This window comes from Lepus europaeus, chromosome 9 (genome assembly GCF_033115175.1).
Source record: "Lepus europaeus isolate LE1 chromosome 9, mLepTim1.pri, whole genome shotgun sequence".
NCBI lineage: Eukaryota > Metazoa > Chordata > Mammalia > Lagomorpha > Leporidae > Lepus > Lepus europaeus.
In genome coordinates this window covers 70,713,482-70,728,951 of record NC_084835.1, presented here as the reverse complement: position 1 = coordinate 70,728,951, position 15,470 = coordinate 70,713,482, and the positions used below count along the sequence as shown (strand labels likewise).

The 15,470-nt window shown below is 40.5% G+C and overlaps 1 long non-coding RNA gene and 1 pseudogene across 1 annotated transcript in view; one reads left to right on the top strand and one right to left on the bottom strand.

The window, feature by feature from the left end:
• LOC133766575 (uncharacterized) overlaps positions 1-15,470 on the top strand; it is a 217,646-nt gene that overhangs the window by 161,855 nt on the left and 40,321 nt on the right. The gene's annotated exons all lie outside the window — the stretch shown is intronic.
• LOC133766691 (poly(rC)-binding protein 2-like) lies at positions 8,893-9,953 on the bottom strand (annotated as a pseudogene).

The window sequence follows — 15,470 nt, the reverse complement described above, 5'->3', positions numbered from 1 at the left end:
GATTCTTTAATTATCTCAAAATTATGTTTTCCAAGGTGTCTACACTATTTTACATTTCCAGTAGAAGTATATGAATGTTCTGGTTTTTCCAGATCTTTGCTAACACTTGGTGATTGTGTATTTTATCTTAGTGGGTGTGAAGTAGTCTCTCATTGTCATTTCGATTTGCATCCCAGATGGCTCGGGATATGGAGTATCTTTTCTTGTATATATTAGCCATTTGTCTGTCTTCTTTTAAGTCTGTCCATTCAAATCTTTATTGGTCTTTTGTCTTTTCATTATTGAGCTCTCTCTCTCTCTCTCTCTCTCTATATATATATATATATATATATGCGCATACCTATATATATATACTCGGTCTCTCTCTCTCTCTCTCTCTATATATATATATATATATTCTCTATATATTCTAGATGTAAGTTCCTAATGTGATTTGCAAATCATATAATCTCCCATTCTGTGGACTTTTTGCTTTCTTTTTCTTTAAGATTTATTTATTTGAGAAGTAGAGTTACAGACAGAGAGATGGAGAGACAGAGAGAAAAGTCTTCCATCTGCTGGTTCACTCCCCAAATGACCACAATGACTGGAGCTAGGCCAATCCAAAGCCAGGAGCCAGGAGCTTCTTCCAGGTCTCCCACATGGGTGTAGGGACCCAAACACTTGGGCCATCTTCTACTGCTTTCCCAGGCCATTAACAGAGAGTTGGACTGGAAGAGGAGCAGCTGGGACTTGAGCCAGCACCCTTAAGGGATATAATGCCACAGGCAGAAGCTTTACCTGCTATACCATAGCACCAGCCCATTTACTTTCTTAATAATGTCCTTTGAAGGGAATATCATATGTTCTTAGAACTGTATTTACAAAGCACATTGAATCTGTTAAAAACTAATTAAAAATTAAAATTTAAAAAATTTTAAAGATTGTGTCCTTTGAATCACAGAAGTTTGATTTTGATGATGTCCCTTTTATCTATTTTTTCTTTTGTTGCTCATCCTTTTGATGTTATATCTAAGAATACACTACTTAAAGCAATGAATTTTATTTTTTGTACTTTATGTTTATACCTTTTTTTTTATTTAATGAATATAAATTTCCAAAGTACAGCTTATGGATTACAAAGGCTTCCCCCCCCATAATTTCCCCCCCCCACCCGCAACCCTCCCCTTTCCCACTCGCTCTCCCCTTCCATTCACATCAAGATTCACTTTCAATTCTCTTTATATACAGAAAATCAGTTTAGTATATATAAAGATTTCAACAGTTTGCCCTCACATAGCAACACAAAGTGAAAAAATACTGTTGGAGTACTAGTTATAGCATTAAATAACAGTGCACATCACATTAATGACAGAGATCCTGCATGATATTTTTTAAAAAAGATTGATTACTTTTCTATGTAATTTCCAATTTAACACCAAGGTTTTTTTTTTTTTTTCATTTTCAATTATCTTTATATACAGAAGATCGATTCAGTATATACTAAGTAAAGATTTCATCAGTTTGCACCCACACAGAAACACAAAGTGTAAAAATACTGTTTCAGTACTAGCTATATCATTACTTTACCCTGGACAACCCACTAAGGACAGATCCCACATGGGACGTAAGTACACAGTGACTCTTGATGTTGACTTAACAATTTAACACTCTTGCTTATGGCGTCAGTAATCTCCCTAGGCTCTAGCCATGAGTTGCCAAGGCCATGGAAGCCTTCAGGGTTTGCCGACTTCGATCTTATTCCGACAGGGTCATAGTCAAAGTGGAAATTCTCTCCTCTCTTCAGAGAAAGGTACCTCCTACCTTGATGGCCCCGTTCTTTCCACTGGGATCACACTCGCTGAGATCCTTCATTTAGGTCTTCTTCTTCTTCTTCTTCTTTTTTTTTCAGAGTGTCCTGGCTTTCCATGCCTAAAATACTCTCATAGGCTCTTCAGCCAGATCCAAATGCCCTAAGGGCTGACTCTGAGGCCAGAGTGCTATTTAGGACATCTGTCATTCTATGAGTCTGCTGTGTCTCCCCCTTCCCATGTTGGATCCTTCTCTCCCTTTTTTTGGTTTTATCAGTTAGTATTAGCAGACATTAGTCTTGTTTGTGTGATCCCTTTGACTCTTAGATCTATCAGTGTGATCAATTGTGAACTGAAATTGATCACCTGGACTGGTTGGATGGCATTGGTACATGCCACCTTGATGGGATTGTATTGGAATCCCCTGGCACTTTTCTAACTCCATCATATGTTTATACCTTAATATTTGTTATTACTTGTAAGGACTATATTTTCTGAACATATTTTCCTATATATCATTGAATATGGTTATAATAGCTTCTACAAGTGTTTACTAAATGCAACTTCTGGGCCATCTCAGAGTTGACTTATGTTGATTATTGTGTCTTTTAAAAAATATTGGTTTATTTATTTGAAAGGGAGAGTGATGGGGGCAGGTATGAGGGGAAGAGAGAAGGATCTTGGTTCAGTGGTTTACTTCCCAAATAGCTGGACCTAGGAAAGGCTAAAGCCAGGAACCAAGAGTTCCATCCAGTTTCCCATGTGGGTGGCAGGTACTTGAGCACTTGAGCTATCATCTGCTGCTTCCCAGGAGCATTAGCAGAGAGCTAAGTCGGAAGCAGAGTAGCCAGGACTTGAATTGACGCTCTGCTACAGGATGTGGCTGTCCCATGCAGCTGCTTAACTGGCTGTGCCACGATGCCCACCCCTGCTCTTTGGTGACTGTAGGTCGCTTTCTCTTATTTGTTCTTCTAGGCAGGGTCTTATGATGGACTGTGTTCTCATCTAGCACTTCAAGTCCTTTTCTAAGTTCATTTGTTTCCCTGTGGTTGTATCACTGAGATCTGCTGCATTTCCTTGCTTCCCTTCAATCAAAGGCCACTCTCAATTCCTAGAGGCCACCTGCATTCTTTGCCAAATGGTTCTTTCATTTGAAAGCCAGTAATGGAGCACTTTTTTATGCGTTGTGATTTCTTCTGGCTTTAATCTCTGGCTTCTTCTGTCCCTACCTTAGGCCCACTTGGATAACATCCCTGTGTAAGTTCAACTGATTGAGGAGATCAACAAAATTTCTTCACACCAGTACATAGATTAGTGTTTGAATAACTGAGTAAAGCTGTGTTTATGCTAGGCTTGAGGATCTTGGGGCCGTCTTCAGTTTTGTTTACCACAATTAGTACAGTTATACCCACTTTTAACTTTGTTAATGATTGCCTGGTATACCTTTTTCTTTTTTTTAGAATTTTATTTTATTTATTTGTTTATTTTAAATTTTTGACAGGCAGAGTGGACAGTGAGAGAGAGAGAGACAGAGAGAAAGGTCTTCCTTTGTGTTGGTTCACCCTCCAATGGCTGCCGTGGCCGGCGCGCTGCGGCCGGCGCACTGCGCTGATCTGATGGCAGGAGCCAGGTGCTTCTCCTGGTCTCCCATGGGGTGCAGGGCCCAAGGACTTGGGCCATCCTCCACTGCACTCCCTGGCCACAGCAGAGAGCTGGCCTGGAAGAGGGGCAACCAGGACAGAATCCGGCGCCCCGACCGGGACTAGAATCTGGTATGCCGGCGCCGCTAGGCGGAGGATTAGACTGTTGAGCCACGGCACTGGCTAGAATTTTATTTTATTTTTTTGACAGGCAGAGTGGACAGTGAGAGAGAGACAGAGAGAAAGGTCTTCCTTTGCCATTGGTTCACCCTCCAATGGCCGCCGCAGCTGGCGCACTGTGGCCAGCACACCGTGCTGATCTGAAGGCAGGAGCCAGGTGCTTCTCCTGGTCTCCCATGGGGTGCAGGGCCCAAGCACTTGGGCCATCCTCCACTGCACTCCCTGGCCACAGCAGAGAGCTGGCCTGGAAGAGGGGCAACCAGGACAGAATTCGGCGCCCCGACGGCGACTAGAACCCGGGGTGCCGGTGCCGCAGGCGGAGGATTAGCCTATTGAGCCGCGGTGCCGGCCACCTTTTTCTATAATACTGATTCCAAGGGGCAGCATTGTGGCATGGCAGTGAAAGCTGCTGCCTGAGATGCTGCCATCCCATATAATGCTAGTTGTGTCCCAGCTGCTTCACTTCCCATCCAACTCCCTGCTAATGGCCTGGGAAAAACAGCAGAAGATAGCCCAAGTGCTTGGGCCTCTGCCAACCACGTGGCAAGTGAAACCCTTGGCTCATGGCTTGTGCCATCAGTATCAGTATCAACAGAATACGGCAATGAAACATCTTTTTAAGAACTGTGGTAAATTAATTATCTACTTAAAACTATATAGCTACCAGAAATATCATTTAAGAACAAAATTCTTGAATACTAAATGACATGTTGATCAGAAGAAAACTGAACACTTCAGAAGAAAGGAGAATGTTATGAGAAGTAATATTAATTGAAGAGACTGGTAAATAAACTGGTGAATTTTTTTAAGTATGAACTGTAGGAAGTAATACCAGAAATAATCTTGTGGGATGGTTATTTCCCCGTTTTGACAGATGAGGGTAAGAAGGGAAGAGAAGTGTCAAACTTGTGTGAGGTCACACAGCTAGGAGAGTGAGCGTCTTTTTGTTCAGAAATGGCCTGCAACTCAAAAAGTACTAGCATTCTATGCTAATTTTTTGAGCTAATTTGTAATCCAAAGAGTTCTTGTGTCTATGCATTCTAGAATGTATAAGTAAAATTCAGTCAGGTCTAGCCTTTGAATTAAAGAGAGTATGGAGCAAGAACGTCTTCTAAAAGTAAACTGTAACAACTTATGTTACTTGGAATCCCAGTTGCACAGAATTTTTTTTCCATCACTAGCACGATTACATAAACTTTGAGAAATATTAAATAACTGATGGTGATAAGCCCATGTTAAGAAATCAAAGGCTAGAAGAGAAACCAAACTGAATCAACAAAATTGCTCTTAGTGTATAGCAAAATGTAGAGTTTCTCTATATTTGGGTATAAATTCTAAATAATAAAACACATGTGATGTTTTGTTTTTTAAAAATGATCACCTGATTTGTTCTTTAGCCAGGCTTATAAGCTGTATTGTAATCTTTTAAAATTATAGGTAATTACAAAAAGGCACACTAAACCTCAGTTAATCACAGTTGTTTCAAAAATATGTCCCTTCTCTTAACAAAGCAGTAAACCAGCCAAAACTTGGATAAACTGGCATTTCCCTAGATCACATGTTTCATTCCTAAACACAATGCCCCTTGTGTTTCTTTCAGGTGTCCATACTTTCTCTGAAAAATAGAGCTCCCCTTCCAAAGCTTGAGCTTTATCTGCTCTTTGTTTGAAAATAAATGCATTGTTCATGTGTGGACTCGTAGCACAGGTGTTTTACCTCTCTTTTCCCAGTCAAGCTGATTTTTAAGCCTTCCTTGAAATCAGTGCTGTTCAGTTAAATCTCTGACATCCATTTTTCATTCCCATTTCCCTTTATGGTCATAGTATGTGCCCCAAATGCAACCAGATCATCTTTCATTCCATTATGTTTACATTTTTAATTAATATCTTAAGAATTGCCAACATTCTGCTTCTTTCTCAGCCCTCAAAGGCTAATTCCAGGACAAGGCCAAAGTTTGGAATAAGCATTAGCTGTCCTGGCTGCTTTGTTTCTTCCCAAACTCCAACTGCTGTCTTAAGATACCCATTTGCTTCTGTGACTGGAAAGCACTGCCTGAAAGCTTTGCATGAAATTAAACTCCCTGGGGTGTAACTGAGCTAAATAAACCACAGAAGCCAGTATTGAAGCAACTCTTCCTGAGCAGGGCATGTGAAACACTGACGTTCTTAACACAGCAAGGACTGGTATTGGGTGTCAGGTAACTGATTCTGTCTTTCGAAGTATAGGGTTTCAACCCCTCATTTTATTTTCAAACAGTCACTTTCATGTTATTCCCCGGAGAATGCAGAGGGCATGATCTCACATCACTGGGCAAGCTATAGCTGAGAAGGGAGAAAGGGAGCAGAATTAAAGACTTCAGCTCTTCAGTGCAAGAGATAGTAATTGATATTATTTGTCAAAGTGTCTCTGTTCTAGTTGTGACACATGAAGTATCAAGCAATTTATTATTGTAATTCATGTCTCTAGGATTTATGCCTAATCTTTTTCTGTATTTCAGTAAAATACAGTGCATATTTTAGGTTTCATTATTCTTGTTGCTTTCATGACTAATGATTTTTAAAACTCATCTTCACTATAAATGTTAGAAATTTTATATGAAAATAGTAGATAATCAATGAACACTTTAGCTTCTTTTTCTAATTGCAGTGTTTTACTTAACATAACAATGTACTCTATTGTTTCAAAGAATATAACACATTCCAAGTGTATATTTTTGATTCATTGTCCAATTTAGCAAACATAGCCAATGGAAACTTAATCCTGAAACATACTGTTCCATTTGGAGTGTCTGTAAAGTTCCTGTATAATACTGCAACTTCATTTCTCTTATTGAATTTTATTTTTAAAAATCGAAGAGAAAGTCTCTGCACACTGGAGCCTCCACTGACTGGCTCACTAACCGAATGCCTGCAATGGGAGGAACAGGATACTGAAGTCATCTCCTGCCCTCCAAAGTAGGAGCTGGAACTCAATCCTAGTCTCCCACATGGGTGGCAGGAACCCAGTTAGATGAGTTATCACTGCTACCTCCCAAGGTCCGCGTTAACAGAGTGCTGGAATTTGGAGCTGGAGCCAGATCTTTAACCCAGGCAAAATAGAAATCAATATTAAGATGATTTTATTGTATATTTTTGGATTGATAATTCTATGGAAAAGTTTAAATTAGAGTTTGGTATTCATATTATATACTGGCAACTCTCTGAAATGCTGTGGGCTATAGTTCAAATATACTATAGAATGGAAGTCAGCATTTTGTGAAGATATTAAAGAGATTTTATTTACAAGAGGTATATCATGCCCCTGACCATAAGAAAAAATGTTAATCAAGACATTTCAGTGTTTATAGAGATTTTGATATTGATGGCTGAGGTGAATTTGTTCATAGCATAATGTTGAACCTGTACTCAAGCATAGTCTATTTTTTGTAGTTGTATGTAAGCATAGGTCATTTATTTATGTTAGAGCCAGCTAACACATATTTTGTATTCCCTCAGACAGCAAAAGAAATATCTACCCACTACATGTGGGAAATATCACTATGAAATCCCTTGCTTGAGACAAGGAAGGGGTAGAAAACAGTTTTTGCATATTGAAGTTAAATTTTTCAAATATAATTTATCTAAAATGTCTAAAGAGTTTTAAGCTGTGAACATGTTAGTGGATTGATTCAACAAATGTTTTTGTCCTTTTCAACTTTATTAAGGCATAATTAATTCATAATAAATTGCATCCACTTAAAGTATATAGTTTGTTGAGTTCTGACAACAATCAGAACCACAATCAGAACACAGAACATGTTTATCCTCCCCAAAGATTCCTTGTACTCCTTTGTTGTTCCCTTCTATCTTCTGTCCTCTATCCCTCTATATTCTATGCCTCAGCTATATTATGAGTATGTCCTCCAAATAATATGTGTTGAAAACTTAATCTCCAATGCAATCGTGTTGAGAGGTGGGACCTTTAAGAGGTGATTATTTCATGAAGTCCTTGCTCTAGCGGATGAATTTGTTATCGCAAGAGAGGGCTTGTTATAAAAGTGAATTTGGTTTTCTTTCTCTATCACCCATGTGATGTTACACACCATGTTATGATGTACCAAAAATGTCCTCACCGGATGAAGCCCTTCTGTCTTGAACTTCCCAGCCTCCAGAACTATGAGCCAAAGACATTTCTGTTCATTTTGAATTACCCAGTCTGGGTATTCTGTTATAGCAGCACAAAGTAGACTAAGAAACCTTTCTCCTCTATCCCTTTAACCTTAACTTCTACAGAACTACCTTTTATTTGTATTTTATACAGACAAAGTCATATAATATTTATTATTTAGCATTTGGCTTCTTTATTCCATATAACGATTTTAAGACTCATCCACATATTTTTATATATATTATTGCTCCTCCATTTATACTGCTGAGTATTCCATTATGTTGATATACCACATTTTGTTATCCATTTACCTCTTACTGGACATTAGAGTCATTTCCAGTTGGGGGTTCACTCAACACATACTTATTGTGCACACATTGCTGTCCAACTAAATTTTTTTCTAACAATAAAGGGAGATAATGATGAATGAAACAGAATCTAGGCCCAAATGAAGCTTTTTGGGGGGAAGACTGAGAATATTATATAAATATGCAAGTAAAAAATAAACTAGGATAAGTGAGAAAGGAAGTCCTGCCTTGGTGGCAGATTCCCTTTTATAGAGGATGGCCAAGGAAGGCCTCACTGATGAGGTGACCTTTGTACAAGTCCTCAAGGAAGGAAGTGAATGACCTATGGCAGACATCTGAGATTTTTTTTCTCTATTCACAAAGATAAAGCTCCAGTCCATCTTTTAAATTTTTTGAAAAATTCCTGACATTACAGAACTAAACTGAAATGTATTAATATTCCACTCTTACATTTCCATGACAAACAGAAAAATTGGTGATCCAAAAAAAAAAAAAAAAACCCAAAAGATAAAAATAGGGAGAAGCTTATAAAACTAAAGATGAATCTCAGTATTAACAGCTGAACAGAGAGAAGAATTAAAATGCTTATAATTTAAAAATCACCAATAGATGATAAAAATGTGTAGAAATTGAAAATTTACAAATTATTTAAAACCTGGAATTTCTGACTGTTCAGCAACTACACAGATGGATCATGGGTGGTGATGAACAGCAGAAAGGGATTATGGATGAATCTGCATTGTCCCCTCCCCCCCAAAGAAACCTTTTATTTAAGGAATACAAACTTCATGTGCTTCATAAGTACAACTTTAGGAATATAGTGATTCTTTATCTGCTCCCCATGACATTGATTAGATATTGAACCAGGCTAATGCTGGCAGCAGATCCGGTGATGATAACCTGACCGTCAGTAGACTGGGTTCACAATTTTGACCTGCACCCCAGACATCTGACGGATCTCATTGATTTTGGCACCTCAATGCCTGATTATGCAGCCGATCAAATCATTTGGAATGGTGAGTTCATGAGAAGTAGTCTGGACAGATGTATCCGGACCTGCCCAATAGCCTTTCACCTCTGGGAGCTGGAGTCAGTGCCACTGAATCCAGTATTGCCATGTGTCTTGGGAAATGAGACTGGTGCATTGCCAGCTGGTACAGATTGGTCAAATCTAGCTGCCGAATGGCATACTGTCCTTGAATGGTATAGACTTCTAGAGATGGGCCCTCCAGGTCAGGGTTGAGGCACATGGACTGGGTGGTGTGGGGAAAGCTTGCACTGCCTGTGTTGTACCTGTCCTGACCACTTGCAAAGATGACTGAAGAACTGGACAGCTTGTGCAGGTACAGGATGGCCATACCCTTCCGAGGGACTCCCACATGACCACGCAGAGATGTTTGTCACACTCAGTGATGGATTGTGGGATGCCAGCAATAGTGATGGCCTGCTCAGTTGTGTTGGGGAGCATATCCTTTGCCGCCTGAACTTGAGCCCCTGTGCTCTCTTGTATTTTCTTGATCTTGCAACCACCTTTACCAATGAGCCACAATAACTAGCAGGAACCACAGCCTCAGGGTAACTAGAGTTCTACTGGCAGCTGTGCTGTTGGTCATAGAGCTGCTGATGTCCTTTTCTAGTTTGTCAATGATCATAGCAAATACTTTGAAGATGGCATTGGTGGGTCCAGCCAAAGTGGTCATTCTCAGGATAATCCCCTTCTGAGATGTTGATACGTGCACCATTCTCCTCGTGCTTCTTAAGCTTCTTAACAGATTCTCCTTTCTTTGCAATGATACTGTCAACTTCCTGGCCATGCAGAAGTAGCAGGATGGTGAGGTGACGTTTAATCCACCTTCAATCATATCCCATACTGGAGTACCTGGCTTCATATTTCGGCTCCCAGCTGATTCCAGCTCTCTGCTAATATGCACCCTGGGAAGCAGTTGGTGATAGCCTAAGTGCTTGGATCTCTGCCTCCCACATGGAAGACCTGAATTGAGTTCCTTCTCTTGGCTTTGGACTGGCCTAACCCCTAGCTATAATGGGCATTTTGGGAGTGAACAGCAAATAAAAGATCTCTCTGTCTCTATGCCTTTCAAATAAAGTGAAATTAAATTTAAAAAATTTTAAAAGGCAATTGATAGAGAAAATCTCAGTGTAGAGTCATCTACTACAACATTCACAAAAGGGGGCTCTTCACGCTCCCTTGCTACAAGAAGTAATCTGGGTAATCCAGCACACCATCTGCTAGAGTATTTTTGTAAGTATATATTTGAAATGAATTCCTATAAGTGGTACTGCTGGATTAATAGGAAAATATATATGTATGTAATTTTACTAGACATTACTATTTTCTTTTCTGAAGGAATATTATCTTTCATTTTTGCCAGCAATGTACAAGGCCTGTTTCTCCACTGTCTTGCTAATAGAGCATACTTTTTTTTTGTTTTTGTTTTTAGGTGTTTAAATTTTTTTTTTAACTTTTATTTAATGAATATAAATTTCCAGTGTACAGCTTATGGATTACAATGGCTTCCCCCTCCCATAACTTCCCTCCCACCCGCAACCCTCCCCTCTCCCGCTCCCTCTCCCCTTCCATTTGCATCAAGATTCATTTTCAATTCTCTTTATATACAGAAGATCAATTTAGTATAAAGATTTCAACAGTTTGCACCCACATAGAAACACAAAGTGAAACATACTGTTTGAGTACTAGTTATAGCATTAAATCACAATGTACAGCACATTAAGGACAGAGATCCCACATGAGGAGCAAGTGCACAGTGGCTCCTGTTGTTGACCCAACAAATTGACACTCTAGTTTATGGCGCCAGTAACCATCCTAGGCTGTCGTCATGAGTTGCCAAGGCTATGGAAGCCTTCCAAGTTTGCCGACTCTGATCATATTTAGACAAGGTCCTAAAAGACAGAGTGAGGATAGTAACCAATGATCCTAAGAGTGGCATTTACCAGGTATGAACAATTATACAGCATTAAGTGGGGAAGATGACCATCAGTACACACAGGTTGGGAGTAGAGCCATTGGTGGTAGAGTAGAGGTTATGATTACAAAGGAATGAGGCCCAAGTGCACTAGACAGGGCCTAGAACAAAGGACAGAGTCATTATTAGAGGAGCTAAGAAAGGTGCTGTCTAAGCTACAAGTAATTTTTCTGATTGAGAGGCAAATAGAACCTGATAGAAGGGGCTTGATAATAATCTGGTGGGCTTTAGGGCTTGTAAATTCAGAGGCCCAGACCTATCTATCTCTTCACATGGGGTGAAGAGATAGATAGGTCTGGGCCTCTGAATTTTTTTTTTTTTGACAGGCAGAGTTAGACAGTGAGAGATAGAGAGACAGAGAGAGGTCTTCCTTTTTTCGTTGGTTCACCCCCCAAGTGGCTGCTACGCCGGTGCGTTGCAGCCGGCACGCTGCGTCAATCCAAAGCCAGGAGCCAGGTGCTTCCTCCTCGTCTTCCATGTGGGTACAGGGCCCAAGCACATGGGCCATCCTCTACAGCACTCCCTGGCCACAGCAGAGAGCTAGACTAGAAGAGGAGCAACTGGGACTAGAACCTGGCGCCCCGACCAGACTAGAACCCTGGATGCCGGTGCCGCAGGCGGAGGATTAGCCTAGTGAGCCATGTTACTGGCCAGAGTATACTTTTAAACTTTTTGATTGCTGAAGCCAGCATTGTGGTGTGTGGGTTCAGCCACTGCCTGCAACACCAGTATTCCGTACGAGTGCTGGTTCATGTCCTAGCTGCTGCACTTCTGATCTAGCTCTCTGCTAATGGCCTGGGAAAGCAGTGGAAGATGGCCCAATGGAAGACCTCTCTGTTTCTCCCTTTCTCTGTAACACTGTCCTTCAAATAAATAAATAAATAAATCCTTAAAAAAAGAAAGAAACCTTTTTGATTGCTAACCCAAAAGCTGAGAAATGGTATTTCAGTGTTGTTTTACTTGAAAATTGCCTTTAATGTTAGGAAAAACTTAGAAGCAGCCTGTCAATCAAGAAGGGATGAATTTAATTATGGTGACTATAATCTGTGTTAATACATTCTGTGGAATAGCTCTATATGCACCATAATGATCTGTGAGATATGTTAAATGAAATAAAAAATAGCAGATTGCTATAAAGTATGATCTCATTGTATATAAGCGAAGAATATTCATATGTCTTTGAATTTGCACAGAAAATGTCTGGAAGATTACCAAAAAAAAAAAAACTATATAAAACTGTACTGGGAAATGTGATTACAAGCTGAAGAGAGAGGTAAAGCTTCTTTACTTTTCATTTTATGTCCTTCTCAACTGTTTGACAATTTTATGGCAAGTAGTATTGAATTAATTTGACTTATTTATTTGTTTATTTAAGTCAGAGTTACGGGGATGGGGGGACAGAGAGAGGGAGAGAGAGAGAGAGAAAGAGAGAAATCTTCCATACTGGTTCACTCCCCTTTGGCCACAATGGTCAGGGTGGGCTAGGCGAAGCCAGAAGCCAGGATTTCTCCACATGGGTGACAGGGGCCCAAGCACTTGAGCCACCCTCTGCTGCTTTTACCAGGCTGTTAGCAGGGAGGTATTCTGGGAGTGGAGTAGCTGGGACACGAACCTGTGCCCACAGGGGATTCCAGCATTGCAGGTGGCAGCTTTATCCGCTATACCACAACACTGGCCCAATTTGATTTTTTAAGATGATGTTGTTATCTATCCAATAGTGATCATTTCTCACTAGAGGTTTTTCTCTCATTTCATGCCTCATTCACTTGCTGAACCTCTTGGGGAAAAAAATAATAGCTTAGAAGTGGCCCCTGTATCTCAGGTACTGTAATGTACACTGATTCTCAGTCTCACAGCTTCCCTTTAGCCTCAGTTCCTTCTGGCCTTACGTTCCACTATGGAGACTCCAATATACCTAAGGCTCATGGTTACCCAAATGATGACTAGGGCCTTATTGTTTCTGTGCAGTTACAGCAAAGCCTCTGGTCTAGGAGGAACTGGCAAATGAAATTGTGCGCCTTTGGACTGACTTAATTTCTTCTATTTGACCAAATAATCTGGTACATTCATTGTTTTTCCGTTTTATACAACACTGTTATGATCATAATCCAACTTTTGAAGAACAGTGTTGAAACCAGTTTCACAGGTGAACATATGAATGCTAAGAGAATTAATAGAACTTATTGGATGGTCTCAGTGAAATAATTCTTTGGTTTGAGTATTAAATTATCCTATAATAAATAAATACAAAAAGAAATACATGAATAACTGGAGAATATGCAGGTTCAGTTCTGCCACCCTCTTTCCCCCAGTAATATAGCAACTAGAATTCTAATAATGGATTTAAACCACATCTTTTTCTTTGAATGGCAATCAGAGAGAGACAGAGAGACAGAGAGAGGTCTCCTATCTGTTGGTTCACTATCCCAAATACAGTCAGGCTGGACCAGGCTGAAGCTGGGAGTTAGGAGCTCACACTGGGTTTTCCATATGGTTAGTAGGGACCTAAGTACTTGAGCCATCACCTGTTTCCTCTTAGAGTGTGCAATAGCAGGAAGCTAAAATCAGGAGTGGAACCAGAGCTCAAACCTGAACATTCCAGTATGAGATCTGGGTGTCCCAAGCAGCGTCTTAAGTGCTATACCAAATCCCAGCCTCTAAGCTTAATCTATTTCTATCTCATCAGCTTTTTGTCCCAGATAAAGCAGGAAAAATGTGCATACTCCTCAAAATTTTAACTAACAGAATCTCACAAGACAAATACAAAAATACTGTGTATTCATCTACTGAGTAAATAACTTAAAGTGAATGTTAAGCACCTGATGGAATAAATAAGATAATTATGAATTGGTGTGTTTCTTGAGAATTTGTTTTGTTTTGTTTTGTATGGAAGACAGAGAGATAGAGACAGAGACAGACAGAGATCTTCCATCTGCTTGTTCACTTCCCAAATGTCTGCAAACAACAGCCAGAGCTAGGCTAGGCCAAAGCCAGGTTCTTGGAACTCAATCGAGGTCTGCTGTGTGGGTAATGGGGACCCAAATATCTGAGCCATCATCTGCTGCCTCCCAAGGTTAATATATATATATATTTTTTTTGACAGACAGAGTGGATAGTGAGAGAGAGAGAGAGAGAGAGAGAGAGGAAAGTCTTCCTTTTGCCGTTGGTTCACCCTCCAATGGCCGCCACGGTAGGCGCGCTGCGGCCGGCGCACCACGCTGATCCTATGGCAGGAGCCAGGGGCTTATCCTGGTCTCCCATGGGGTGCAGGGCCCAAGCACTTGGGCCATCCTCCACTGCACTCCCTGGCCACAGCAGAGAGCTGGCCTGGAAGAGGGGCAGCCGGGACAGGATCGGTGCCCTGACCGGGACTAGAACCTGGTGTGCCGGCGCCGCAAGGCGGAGGATTAGCCTAGTGAGCCGCGGCGCCGGCCCCAAGGTCAATATTAGTAGGAAGCTGGAATCTGAAGCAGAGCCAGAGCTCAAACGTAGGCTCTACAGTATGCGATGCCAGTGTACTAAGTGGTATCTTAACCACGGCGCCAAATGTCTGCTCTAATACCTTTTTGTTTCTCAGAGAAGTTAGGTGTTCTGAAATCTCTGCCAGGAAATGGATATAACCTGTTCACTTTCAAATGCAGATTAACACTTGTCTACAAATTTTCCCAAGTATGTCATCCATTATTCTGACACTCTGTTTTATTTACACAGAGCAGGGTAAAATTTTAGCTTTTAGTTTTACATTCTACTTCGGCTCTGCTAGGAAGTATTCCATAGTCTTTAGCATAATCTTATTGTTGGTCTTTAATGAAAACACAATATGGACCAGTAATAGCGAACTCTGTATTATGATTGAGAAATCATTCAGTTCAGCTTCCTATTTTAGCTACTGCAAGTCTTGATTGATGAGCCCAATCACCAAAAAGTTAATAATGTTTTCTAATAGTCAGAACATTCATATGCATCTATTGTAGATTTAGCATTGCAACTCAATTTTCTAGATTTTCCTTTACAAATAGTACCTTCGGCTCTTGAACACAGTGGCATAAGGAAAATGCAAGGCTCTTTCCTGCCACATCTGTCACCACCCTCCTTGCAGGCACCATCCCGGTTGGTGAGAGCCGTCTAGACCAGATATTGTCTGAAATTTGGGACTTTTAAAAAAAGGGGCTATTTAGAAGGTATGTTGAAAATACTTTAAGCTTTTCTCTGCACCAAGGCAACAAAGAAAACCTGTTGGCATTCATAGAGAGCGAAACAAAACAAAACAAAACAAAACAAAACAAAAAGACAAACATTAGAGGCAGCTATTTGGGGATAAATAAGTCCCTTGTCCACACACCAGCTTCTGTTGTTCCTGTGCTGGATGACTTCCAATTGTACACTATACCCTTCTCTACCCAG